Source organism: Phascolarctos cinereus, unplaced genomic scaffold (assembly GCF_003287225.1).
Source record: "Phascolarctos cinereus isolate Bilbo 61053 unplaced genomic scaffold, phaCin_HiC Scaffold_7;HRSCAF=346, whole genome shotgun sequence".
NCBI classification, from domain to species: Eukaryota; Metazoa; Chordata; class Mammalia; order Diprotodontia; family Phascolarctidae; genus Phascolarctos; species Phascolarctos cinereus.
Window position 1 is genome coordinate 50,133,444 of NW_027556180.1, and position 14,060 is coordinate 50,147,503.

The 14,060-nt window shown below is 37.7% G+C and overlaps 1 pseudogene; it reads left to right on the forward strand.

Moving 5' to 3' along the window:
* Positions 1–7,251: 7,251 nt before the first annotated feature.
* LOC110203362 (5-aminolevulinate synthase, non-specific, mitochondrial-like) lies at positions 7,252–9,163 on the forward strand (annotated as a pseudogene).
* The last annotated feature ends 4,897 nt before the right edge of the window (positions 9,164–14,060 follow it).

Genomic DNA, 14,060 nt, shown 5'->3' on the forward strand with positions numbered 1-14,060 from the left:
GAATACTGGTTTGGCAGAGCTGGAAAGGACCTTAATATTCACTGAGTTCAATTCATTTTACAGCATATGAATTGGAAGGGATTCTAAAGAGGTTAAATGACCTGCCCAAAGCCATTCAATAGTTCTGTCTTCTCTGTTTAAAAAAACTATATGAAGACTTTCTTTTTCAAAATATAAGTTTTCCATGTAAAGTACAAAATAAATTTTACTGATTTTCTTGTTTTAACATAATCTGCATTTCCTGATGTATCTTTCAAACTTTCCCTCCCAAAGAGCTTTTCTTTGTAATAAAAAAATAAACAATAAGTTCAGCAAAATCAATCCACATATTGAAAAAGTTTGCCTTTACATATAGTGTCAGAAATCAGCTCAATAAATGTTTCAGGGAATTATGTTTTTTTCTGAAGGTTTTTTTTTTTTAGCTCTATGCAACTAGTCCCTACCTCTGTAAAGACGTAGTTCTTCTTTGGTGCCAAGCTTGGTCTAACTTTTTAGCATTTAGTTTTGATGATTTCACTGTTGTTCTATGTTAAGATTTTCAGTAAATCACACAAATCACACATATTTTTACTAGACCATAATCTCAACAAAGAGATAGAGCATGTCTTTTTCTTTTTCTTTTTACTTTGCTTGGATGTGTGATTTTATCCATGGAAGTAGGCCCCAGTATAGAAGCCCTCCACTGATGTAGGTCAGTAACTTGCATGTAACTTGTAGACAATGTCATGAAGGCAAGGCTACACAGCCAGTATGTGCCAAAGGAAGAATTAAACCTTAAGATTTCTGACTCCAAGGTCGGTCTTTTATCCACTACACCATGAAACTCATTGTTCTTTGGTGATCAATAAAATGCACTGAATGAATGAAACATTCTTCTTCTGGGAAAGATGGGTTACCGTTTTCTATATAAGCCTAAAGAAAATATGTAATCATGATACTTTATATTGGTAGATTTGATGGGCTATATTATATTCCACAAATGTGCTACCTTCTGAGAATGAGTATTACTCATCCACTTTTATCACTATGTTTGTTTGTGCCACATCAATCAGTGGCTACATGTTGAATATGTAGGCAAATACCAACTTTTGTTTGCCCACAAAATCTGGCATTATGACAGTTTTCCCTCATCCTATACTTCTGCATTTTTTAAAAAAGCTAAATGAAGCACATGATCTTATGTCGGAATTTCATGACTATTTGATGATCATTTTCTTAGTGACATCTCTATTATTAATGTTAAACTGAATAAAAAAAGGAGATGCATGTTTGCAAAAGGTGCTTGGTACTATATGTATGCATATATGTATACACTTACATAATGATGCATAGTTATATAATAAAGTAAAATATTATGTTATATATAATTATAAATATAAAATGTTATATTATATAGGTAATTACTATATAATATAACTATAGTGACATCAAGGAAATGTATATGCATATATAAATATATATGTAGATGTAAAAAAAGAAGGTGTACCAATGAAGAGTGAAAGCAGGACATCTTAAGTGGTGTACTGGCACTTGAGGATTTTGCATAGATCCTGTTTGGAGAACTTATAAGGGAGCATGGACAGAAATATCTTAGAATGGAAGAGTATTACATGAATTGTTATCTGCCTTAAGGAAAGAATGCTTGTTTATTTAATACCAATAATCATTAAAATATTAATAATAATTTATATATCTCTTTTGTTTTGCCAAGAACTGTATATGTTATCTTATTTGATCCTCATAATAGCCCTGTGACACAGTTGCTATTATTATCCCCATTTTACAGATGAGGAAACTGAGGTTGAGAATGAGTGACTTGCCCAGGGTCACACAGCTAATAAATGTCTGAGATTTTTCTGCCTCCAAGTCTAACCCTTTTATCCACTGTGTCTTCTAGCTGCCTAAGTATAGCTGCCTCAGTAGACCAAAGACCCCTGAAAGTATTGATGAAAGAAATCCTTGAAATTTCAGATGGGCTTTGGGGAGTCATGTCTGCCACAATGTCATAATATGTACACTTCCCATGGCCTAATTTTCTAAAGAAGCATTTTTAAAATTTATACATTAAAAAAATGATAAAAATAAATACATTTCAATATTGCTATTACAGAACCATTTTTGGTAAATTTGAATCAATTTGTATGTGAGACAAAGAAAAGTATCCTATGAACTAAAGTGGATAATTAATAACAAAATGTATTATAGAGCTCAAGAAAGGAATTTTTGAAAGCATTTTCCTCAAGTTGGGATTTCAGATGTAATCTCTCCAAATAAATGCCAATTCTTCGCTAGTTGAATCCCAGTTTTATTGACCAAGAAATACTTGGTTTTAAGTAAAAAATCTATAAATAAGCTGCTTTGTGTTTTAAACTCTACTTCACACACACACACACACACACACACACACATACATATAATTTGTTGGAGGTAAACGTACTAGAAAGATTGTTATAACCAGGCTATTTTCAAGATTGAACACCTGAAATGCATCACAGGTGTGTTATACTAGAAAAGCAAACGATTAAGGGTTGTTGCTGTATCATGTCATAAGCAAAGATGTTATTTTGTTGAGCTACTTATTGGCACGTTCCATATTGCAGAGCTTCCATTGGACTCTCCATGGTGACCCCTTTGGCACAGTGTTTTGCACTTAGTATGAGATTTAGTCATTTTGTTGCTGATGACTCCTGTAACAACTGCTGGTACTCTAAATGTAAAATCTTGGTCAAATGGTTGATCATACAGCAATAGGAAATGAATCAAATCAATTTTAACTATCTGGGTAGTTATAGATAACTCATCCTGATTGGTTTTTTCATTGCTTACTAGCAATTAATCACATGATTGGGGTCAAAATAAGACATTTGAGAGTTATCCTGGAGCCTATTTAGCAGCAAAATTCCCATCCCCTCCTAGGTTGAAAAATGGCCACCACAATTCCTATGGATCTTTGTTTTTCCTGCTGCTCACTGTTAGAGTTTAGGGTTCATTTAGCTCCTACATGACTAGGAACAAATTTTAGAAGGTCATTATCCTCTCTCTCTCTCTCTCCTTTTCGTTTTCGTTTTTTGGTTTTTTTTTGGAAAAAGAGGTTAGACAGATTTTAATGGCTTCTATGATTAAATCAGGAACAACTGACAGAGATGACAGCTACTTAGGACACTGAAAAGTGACAGTTCATCTTTGGAGACACTTTTGACCTGTTTTAATCATTTAGTCCAGGGGATTACTGCACTAAATTTAACTGATTTTGCAGATGAGCCGTGTTGAACTAGGACCCTTCCAGCTGTCAATCTATAATCTTATCCTGTAGGACTCAATGAGCTATAGCTATGTATGCAAGTGCTAGCCTAAAGACCTACAACTTCTGGCCTACCTATGATTATTGGTGCTCTAATGCACTGAAAAGGCAATTTTCCCTTCATTTCCAGGAGCCTTCTTCATTGTCAGTCAAGACAACAGAGGGTCTCTTTGGACAGTTCCTACTTCTTGCCCAAGGCATTTTGATTATGATGAACAGACCAGCAGAGCCCACTATTAGACTTTCCTTTTATGAAATGGTCATGCCTTAGGCATAACTACTTGGAGCCCTCCTCTCCCTTTTCACAATTTTCTAGGCTCCCAGTTCCCAAATGCCCAAGTTATCTTCTTTTCCTTTGCATAATAACCACTCCTGTATTCTGACCACAATGTACTTTTGTTGCTAAGAACACGGTGATAAGTCTCTTTGGCACACAGAATAACATTATTAGCCAGCTCCTATGTTTACAAAATTCTCTTCATGTTATCTCATTTGATCTTCAACTATCCTATGAGATAGGTGCCATACAAATGAGGAAACTGAGGCTCAAAATGGCTAAATGATTGTCCAGGGTAACATAGCTAGTAAGTGGCTAAAGCAGGATTTGAATATAGGTTTTCCTGACTCACTCAGGTTTTCTATCTATTATGCCATCTAAGAAATCTAAAGGACACCTAATGACTTTTGAAAATTGTGGTTGGTTCAAATTGAGTTCAACTTGGTGTTTCCTACAATAATTGCATTTAGATATCCTAGATTTATTCAGCTGTGCTTCATACATGTAGACATTACTGGTGCTATGTTTCTAATTTCATTGAACAGGTTAATTTATCATTGCTTTGTTATGGTATTTGAAGAATTATACAACTGGTCAATGTTTCTGTGGGAAAAAATCATAGTATTCTCTCTGGATATGAAATTATATAAGAGCTGTGAAAACACTTTGAAAATTATAAAGTGTTATTTAGATTAAAATTATTATGCTATTATTATTGTTGTTGTTATTGTTTTCCTTCTTTTGTGGAATAGACTTATAGAATACACTTAGACTCATGGAATAAACTTAGATTTCAGTGGAATTATTATTAAATTATTAATCAATTTATGCTTACCAATTTCAGGTGTTTGATATAGTTTGAAGGTTGTATAGCTGTTTGAAAGTCTGTACGTTCAGTTTTAATCTTTCTCCTAAAATCAAAACCCGTATCACTATCTATCTGCTGGATTTCTCTCCCTGGATGGTGTGATAAAGCAGCTGAGAAAGCTAATATAATCTCAGGCTGCAATAAAATCAATCAATCAACAAGAATTTATTTAACACCCATTAAGTGTTGAGCACTGTGTTAGCATTTGGCATCCAATTACAAAGATCAAAATGAACCCTAAGCAGTATAGCATGCAGGACTAGGAGAATGATAGTTTTCTGAGTTTTCTGTACGCTGCCCTAGGAAGACCCCATATAGGATGTTGTGTTAAGTTTTGAATCCTACATTTTAGAGAGGATATTTATTAACTGGAGAGTGTCCAGGACTGGAAGGATCATTCGGAGCATGACATATGGAGAACAAATTGAAGAAACTGGTGATGTTTATCCTTGAGCAAATTTAAAGGTGATATCAGATGTCTTCGAATTGTTGAAGGGCTGGCATGTGAAAGAAGAATTCCATTCATTCTGCTTTAGGGCTAAGAACAATGGTAGAGGTTGTAGAGGCAAAATTAAGCTTGCAGCATGGAAAAATCTTTCTAAAAATTAGAGACATCAAAAAGTAAAGGCAGCTTCTTTGAGAGGCACTGGGCTTCCCCTCACTGGAGATCTCTGAGCAAAGGCCAACCGATCACTTCTTTCCAATTCTCTGATTCAATGGCTTTCTACGTCTCATTGGCAACTTAAACTCAACTCATTGAAAATCCAATATTTTTTCCTCCTGTGGCTATTCTTCAAACTTTCTTATTTTGGTTGCAGATGTTCTCATTCTTCCATCGACCCAGATTCAAAACCTAGGGATATTATTTACTCTTCACCCTCATTCATTACTCATATCTGAACATTCATCAAAAGTCTTTGAGTTACCTTCCCATCTCTTGCATGCATTCCTTTGACTCTATGTGCACAACTTTGACCCTGATTCAGGCCCTTTCCAACAGAGCTTTTGAAATAGTTTCTGAATAGGTTTCCCTGACTCCAGTCTCTCCACTTTCCAATTCAGTCTTCACAGAAGTGCCAAAATAATCTTTATGAACTTTTGTCTCTGGAATAAAATAGGAACTCTTTAGCCTGACATGTATGGCCTTCGACAAACCATCTCTACCTTTCCAGGATTATTTCAAATGACTCCCCTTCATGTGCTCTCTGTTCCAGTTAAGTTGCTCTATTCATTCCTCAAATTCAACATTTTACTTCCTGGCTCTGTGTATTTGCATGGACTGTGCCCCATGTCTGGAATGCAGTCCTTCTTTATCTCCTTACCTTCCTTCAAAGTTTAGTCTATGTGCCCTTTCTACATGAAAACTTTTCTGACCCCACCCCACCTCCCAGTCATTATTGCTGTCTTCCTCCTCAAATTACTTGATAATTACGTACCTGCCTTTGCATTATCCCCCCCTGTTAAATATGAAAGCAAGAACTATTTCATTATTTCTGGAGCTCCAATATTAAGCATAATATTTTGCAAGCGTTTGTTCAATGGAAAAACCGAGTACTTAACGGATGTAAAAATACTTTTCAATGTGACTTCCAGTGGGAGCTCTATGCTTCTAAAATAAGCTATGGACCCCTCTGTTGGGTATTTAAAAGCCCTCTCCTCCTGGCTTCAGCCTATATATACAAGATGATTACACAATATGAAATATCCCGTTCCCTTTCCTCTTCACATAGTCTAGTCTCCAGCCAAACCAGTTTACTGCTTTTCTCCCTACGCCTCCTGTCTGCATGCCTTTGTACAGACTTTCCCAAAGTCTGGAACACTCTCTCTCTCTTTGCCTCTTCTCTTAGAAACTTTTCAAGCCTTGTTCAGCAACTGCCTCCTCTAAGGGCCTCCTGAGTCTCCAAATGTTAGTGCCAAAAGGAGTGGTTGGGTCCACCATTTCTTCTCTTGACCGGGACTAGTTTTCCCAAAGTCACTATGAGCTAATCTCAGAGCCTACTGCCAGAATGTACTGAGTTAAGTTCAAGAGAAAACAGGAGTCTGTCTTAGGCCTGCCAATTGATTTTCTCTGGTGCTGACCTTTAAGCAGAATGAAGAACAGGCTTTTACAAGTTTTTTTTGAAGGAATGCTTCCCAAAGGTATCTTTAATATAAAATAATAGTATTGCAAGTTCTGCCAGAGCTTAGATAGCAAAATATACTGAATCTTTATTTTCCTTTTTAATTACCAGTGCAACAATGACAGCTATACACAAGCTTACAACTGCTTATTCTGATGCCAGAAGGGTGAACTATTTTTATACACGTGGGGTCAATCTTCTAGGCGTAAAGTGAAATGCAGTGAACTATGAGTCTTGAGGCCCAGTTAATTCATCTTACCCTTTACTCGAAAATGAGTATATTGCTGTGGTAAGACTATAGGATCAGCAGTCAGAAGACTTGCATTCAAATTCACACTCAGCTATTAAATATCTGGGTGATCTTGAGAAAGTTACTTGCCCTGGCTCTCCATTGTGTTATCCATAAAATGAGTGTGATAGACTATGTGATGTTTAATGTCCTTTCTAGCTGTATGCATATGGTCTTAAGCATTGTAGGGCTATTATTTTAGTTATTTTACAGATTAAAATTTTATGTTTTCTAGAAAGAAAAAGTGAAAGAAACTTTTTTTAAAAAAATCCACACCTGACCTTCTTGAGCTGGAAACCAGAGTAATAACCTTAGTCTCTCAGACCAGTAGGTCCCGGTCCCCACCGTGCCAGCCACCTCTTTCACACTGTTCAGGAGCCTGTCTTTTCCCCCAAAATGGAGACCATTGCTCAGTGCTGCTCATTCTTGTCCAGAGTACCCCAAACCTTTCTCCAGGAGGCTGGCAATTTTACTGCTCTTCTATGCCCAGAATTGCCCCCAAATTATGGAAATTGGATCCAAACCTGCTTCTTAGGCTATGACCACTTCACCAACTCATTTCCAGCAAGTAAAAAAAAAATGCCTCCAGCCAATGAGAAGGACAAAACTTCAAAAACTGTGGTCCAGCATGCTGATGATTCTCAGCAGACCACTGGTGGATCCCAGCTTTCCTGTAGCCATCCAGCCTCTGCCACAATCCAAGGAACTGCCAGTAAACGCCCCTTCCTAGTGGCTCAGATGAACCAAGGAATCAGCAATGTCTTCCTGAAGGCCGATTTAGAGTTTCAAGAGGATATATGCAGGAAATGGAAGCTGTAAGGAAAGAAGTTCCTCAAACTCCAAATAATCCTACTGTGATTAATCTTAGTAGAGAAGACCCGAATGGTTTGCTAAAGAATTTTCAAGATCTCATGCAAAAGCAAAGACCAGAGAGGGTATTCCATCTCTTTCAGACAACTTGCCAAACTGTTTCCACTTTTAGGTATGATCGTTTATTTGAAAAAAAAAATGAGGAAAAAAGTTATCAGACTTACCGAGCATTTAAAACCGTGAACCAGAAGGCACACCTATTCCCAATGAGAGATGACTACCGGGACTCTCTTGTTACAAAAAGTAGGTGTCTATCTGGTGTAGCAACGATGAGTTGTCATCCTTGGGTCTGTGAGGCAGTCGTGGAAACATTAAGACAACATGGTGCTGGAACAGGTGGTACTAGAAATATTTCTGGAACTAGTAAGTTTCATATCGATGGGGAAGGAGAATTAGCTGACCTCCATGGTAAAGATGCAGCATTACTGTTTTCATTCTGCTTTGTTCCTAATGACTCCATCCTTTTCACTTTGGACAAGATGATGCCAGGCTTTGAAATTTATTCTTATTCTGGGAACCATGCCTCCATGATCCAAGAAATTAGTAATAGTAGAGTGCCAAAGTATATATTTCATCATTAATGATATAAGCCACTTCAAAGAGCTGCTAAAGAAATCAGATCCATCGGTCCCGAAGGTTGCTGCATTTGAAACTGTTCACTCAATGGATGGAGTAGTACGTTCATCGGAAGAACTGTGTGATGTGGCCCATGAATATGGGGTAATGTGGCTGAAGTCCATGCCGTGGGATTATGGTGCTCCAGGAGGTGAGACAGGTGATCAAGATGGAATCATGCACAAAATGGGCATCATTTCTGGAACCTTGATAAAGCCTTTGGTTGTGTCAGAGGATATATCGCCAGTACAAGTTCTTTAATAGACACTTGATGATCCTAAGCATCTGGCTTCATTTTCACAACATCCCTCCCCTCTCCTCCCCGGCCTTCTCCTCCCCTCCATGCTTCTGGCTGGCGCCCTCGAGTAGGTCCGCATTTTAAAGAGCCCTTTGTTGGCTGCGCTAGCGCAATATCAAATTTAAGAGGCTAAAGGACGCCGGGTCGCCTGGGGTTCACTGCCCTAGTCACATCATTCCAGTCTAGGTGGCAGATGCTGTTAAAAATGCAGATGTCTGTGATGAACTCATGAGTAAACATATTATCTACGGCCAAGCTATCAACTACCCCACAGTCCCCCGGGGAGAAGAGGTCCTACTCATTGCGCCGAATCCTCATCGCACTCCACAGATGATGAATATTTTCTGGAGAACCTCTCTCGGCAGAGTGTAACTTCTGTAGGAGACCCCTGCATTTTGAAGTAGAGAGGGAGGGAGAGAGAGAGAGAGAGAGAGAGAGAAGAGAGAGAGAGAGAGAGAGAGAGAGAGAGAGAGAGAGAAAGCCTACTTCCAGGCCATGAGCAAACTGGTTTCTGTCAGTGCCTGAATCCTACTTCCATATCTCTACCTGATTTCATCCAGTCCCCTATCCATGTCGTCTCTGTAGTTTTTATATATGAATTAACTTATGTTAAATTTTATCCATAGTAGAAACATAGTTCTGAAAATAAATTCTTTTCAGTTTTCAATAAAAAAGTTTATTTTATAAAAAATCAATTTGCATGGTTACAGAAGCTCATGTAAGAACTAGGATATCCCTGCCCTGCTCCCCCCCCCCCCCCCCGATGACAAATTGTGATACTGTTTTAGGCAGTTTGATGGCACAGTGCATAAAGCAGAGGGCTTGGAGACAGAAAGACCTGAGTTCAAATCTTGTCTCAGACACTTATTTGTATTGTGTCTCTAGGCAATTCATTTATCTTCTCTCAGTATGTTTTTCAGTCTATAAAATGGGGAATAATTATAGCATCTACTTCTCAGGGTTCTTATGAGGATCAAATGAGGTAACATGTAAAGGGATTTGCAAACCTTATTACAGTGACTAGCACATAGTAGGTGCTTAATAAATGTTTAGATTGATTGAAAAAAACTTTTAACACACCATACATGTTTTTAAAAAATTAATAAATCTGAACAGAAACTACTTTTCTTAAAGTAATAAGTACAGACAGAACCTTACAGATGACAAAATTGAAATCCATATACAGTACACTGTAATCCTAGAATCATTTAGATGCTTCCTTATAATTAAATTGTCCTTGAGAAATCTAAGTTCATCTCTCTTTACTTACTACAGTCTGACTTCTGACCTCACCATTCAATGGAAACTAATCTCTCTAAAGTTATGGTGATCTCTTATTTGCCAAATGTAATGACTGTTTCTCAAGCCTCATCCTTCTTGGACTTTCTGAACACTATTGATCACCCTCTTCTCCTTGGTACTCTCTCTAGGATTTTTGTCACACTGTTTGACTACTTATATATTTCCTTTGTGGAATATTTATCTAGACCATTCTCACTAAACATGGGTGTTCCCAAAGGCTCTCTCCTTAACCTTCTTTTCTTTTCTCTCTGTATTATTTTGTGATCTCATCAGCTCACTTGGGTTCAATGACCATGTCTATGCAGACGGTTCTCAAATGTGTTTATCCAGCCCTAACCTCTCTCATGAAGTCCAGTCCCCCAACCCAACTGTCTATAAAACTGGATTGCCAATAGACATCTTTAACTCAACATGTCTAAAATTGAACTCATGGTTTTTTTCCTAATGACCCTCATGTTTTTCTTAACTTCCCTATTACTGTTGAGATAACTACCATCCTCTGTCACCCAGGTTTGCCACCTATGTGTCATCCTCAACTACTCAGTCACTCACCCCTCATATCCAACTAGCTTCCAAGTCTTATCATATATCTACTTTCGTAACTTCTCATGCATATGCCTTTTTCTCTCCTCACATACTGCCACCACCATCATACAAGCCTTTATCATCTCATGTCTGAGTTATTGCAACAGATTACTAGTTGCTTTCCCTTCCTCAAGTCTCTTACCATGCCGGTCCATCCTTTACTCAGCAGATCTGCAAATCTAACCGTATGAATTAATTCCAGTGGCAGCCTATTACCTTGAGGGTTAAATATAGACTCCTCTGTCATTTAAATCATTTTATAACCTGACTCCCTCTTATCTTTCCAGTCTTCTTCTACCTTGCTTCCCACCACATACTCTTTGAACTGTTGACTCTGACCTTCTTACTCTTCCTTGCATAACTTACTCCATCTCCTCTCTATATTCATTGACTGTCTCCCATGCCCAGAAAATTCTCCTTCCTTATCACCACCACTTAGCTTCCTTCAAATCTCAGGTAAAATCCCACCTTAAACAAGAAGCTTTTCACTATCTCCCTTGATTTCTAATGTTTTTTTTCTCTGCTTGTTTTCTATTTATCCTGTATATGGTTTGTTTTTACATAGTTGCTTTCACTGTACCTCCCCTATTACAATGTGGACTTCTTGAGGGCTGGAACTAATCCTCCCACCCTTGCTTTGTATTGTCAGCACTTAGCCCAGTGCCTGGTACACAGTGGTTACTTGATAAATGCTTGTTGACTTGAATTGACTTCAGCTTTGTAATTTTAATGAACAAGCTTGGCCCCAAAGGAGAGATGTAGAAATGCACCTTGGACAGGTATGGAATATTGTATAGACAACCAGTGATGGTTCATGTATTCATTTGTTTTGCTTAACTATTGTTAGAGTATTTTTTTTTAAATTTTGTTACCAGGGAAGGCTCCATAGATAGAGTGGGGAGATAGGAAATAGGTGTATATGTAAATGATTGTGATATAAAAACAAAAGGCCAAGTTTTCCTGAAAGTTGTGCTTTGAAATTGGGCCATAAGTCAAGTCCTTTATTTATTTATTTTTTTCATCTGTTCATTTTTTTGGGAGGGCAAGGGAGCCATTTATTACACAAGCCAAATCTAGCATGAGTATTGTAATTCTAGCTTGCACACAATGATAGTAGGTCCTCTAAATGTCAGTTAATGGTACCACGGTTTGAGTAAAATTCAGAGATAGCTGGCAGCTGAAGTGCTTCAGACTGATATTTACTGGAGATGTCTGTGGTCTCTGAAAGTCCCTATTCTGTGCTAAAGAATTTTTAAATGAGTCTGGGAACACTCTGGTTTATTTTTTTCCAGGTAATAGACATGAATGGTAATGTGTTTGGTCTGAAACCACTTTAAATCTGTTGGAAAAAAAATTAAGTTTTCTATTTAAAAATGTTCAAAATGTAATCCTCTCTAGTAAAAGATACAGAATTTCTCAGGCAACAAGCTTTTTCAGAGAAGCAGTAAAAATTAGAGATTCTTAAAGTCTTTGCTAAGGAAAGCAGTGGGAAAAGTTTTGTTTAGTTTTTTAAAATTTACTTTTAGTATAAGCCAGAACTATCTGGGGAACCTTCCAGAATGTTAGACCTGGAAAGGACCAGGGGGATGGTTGAATCTAATCTATTTGTTTTACAGTTGAGGAGAAAGAGATCTAGAAAGGTAAACTATCTTCCCCTAAGCTCACCCAGCCAAATTGTGGCTAATAAGTATGAGAATCAAAATTTAAATCTCTTGATTCTCTGTCTACATATGAAAATGTGATCTTGGAAGAATGAAAGGTCATCTAAATGACAGGACTGGCTTGGGGCTACCTGCTTTTCATAATATTAAAAAAAAGATCCTAATACTAATCAAGAATTTTATGAATTGCCAATGGTACAGAAAATTTGAGCTTATTTTCCATGTTAAATAAACATGATGTAACTCGAAATAATATTATTCATCTGTGATTTCTTCAGTGCAGTAACAATGCAGATTCTAATTAACCTATAACTTATGATAAGTTTTAGAAAGTTGTCTGTAGTCCAGAGAAGTTAAATGACATGGACAGCTAAGTGGTGCAGTGGATAGAACACTGGATTTGGAATCAGGAAGACTCATTTTCATGAGCTCAGATCTGGCCTCAGACTCTTACTAGATGTGTGACCTTGGGCAAGTTATTGAACCCTGTTTGCCTCAGTTCCTTGTCAGTAAAATGAGCCAGAGAAGGAAATGGCAAACCACTCCAGTATCTTTGCCATGAAAATCTCAAATGGGGTTATGAAGAGTAGGACACAACTGAAACAACTAAACAGCAGGACGTGTTTGCAGAGCTGGTAAGTATCAGAAGCTGGATTTGAGTAAGGTCTTCCTTGCTCCAAGTCCATCAATCACCATACCATGCTGCCTCCCCCTGCACTGCCTACTTAAAATAAAGGGAGAATCAATTTGAGAATGAGGAGTTGAAATCCTTTCACTTAGAACAATGTTTCATGGATGCTTTTATTTCCCAGAAACTATAGTAAGTTATGAGGTTTTCATCAACCAGCACTGATATAGATCTTAAAAATCAATGACAAGTTCAAGTATTTGAGAGTAGGTGAAGGCCTTAGAGATCTGACCTACTCTCCTATCTTCAGAGAGTAGGACAGGGCTCAATGAGTCCAGAGGTAAGCTCTAGTGCTTAGGAAGTTTCCTTACTCAATACAGATTTAATCATTCGACAAACATTTATTAAGCACCTAATATGTGCACTGTGCCAATTGCTGGAGACAAAATGACAAATAAATAAAACAGTCCCACATCTTGAAGAATATATATTTTAATGAGGGAAGACATTATATGAAAGATATATTAAAAAAAGTCAAATGATCCCTAACTTTGGCAGGGAAGACATGAGCAGCATAAAGGAGTAGGAAAACTATGATGCTGAAGTATAAGGGATACTTGAAATGAGTCTTAAAGGTAACAAAGGATTCCAGGAAGTAGAGGTGAGGAAGGAGAACATTCCAGGCATAGGATACAGCCAGTGAGGGTGAAGATATGGAAGGTGGGGTGCTTCCTGTTATTGTTGGATTGTAGAGAGAATGAGGACTGTAGGGTATAAGAAGAATAGAAATTTAGGGTATTGGCAGGTTGTTAAGAGCTTTGAATGCCAAACAGAGGTCTTTATATTTGATCCTAGAAGTAATACAGTGGTGCTAAAATTATTTGAGTTGGGCACAGTATAGGCTGCCTTGGGCTTTTCAAAGTTTTCACTTTGGTAACTGGTTTGAGGATGGCCAAGAGGAGAATAGGGAGGGGAGAGACATTTGAGGTGGGGAGATGAATCAGTAGGCTATTGTAATAGTAAAGGTGTGAAGTGATGAGGACTTGCATCAGGGTTTTGACAGTGTCAAGGAAAAGAAGGGGAACTGAGTCTGGGTGATTGAGAGGATGGTGATACCCTTGACCGTTATATGGAATTTTGGAAGAGGAGTGAATTTTTAGGGAAAAGAAATGAGTTCTATTTTGGACATTGACATAGAGCAAATAGTTCAAAAGGTACAATGGCAATTGATGATGTGGGTCTGAAA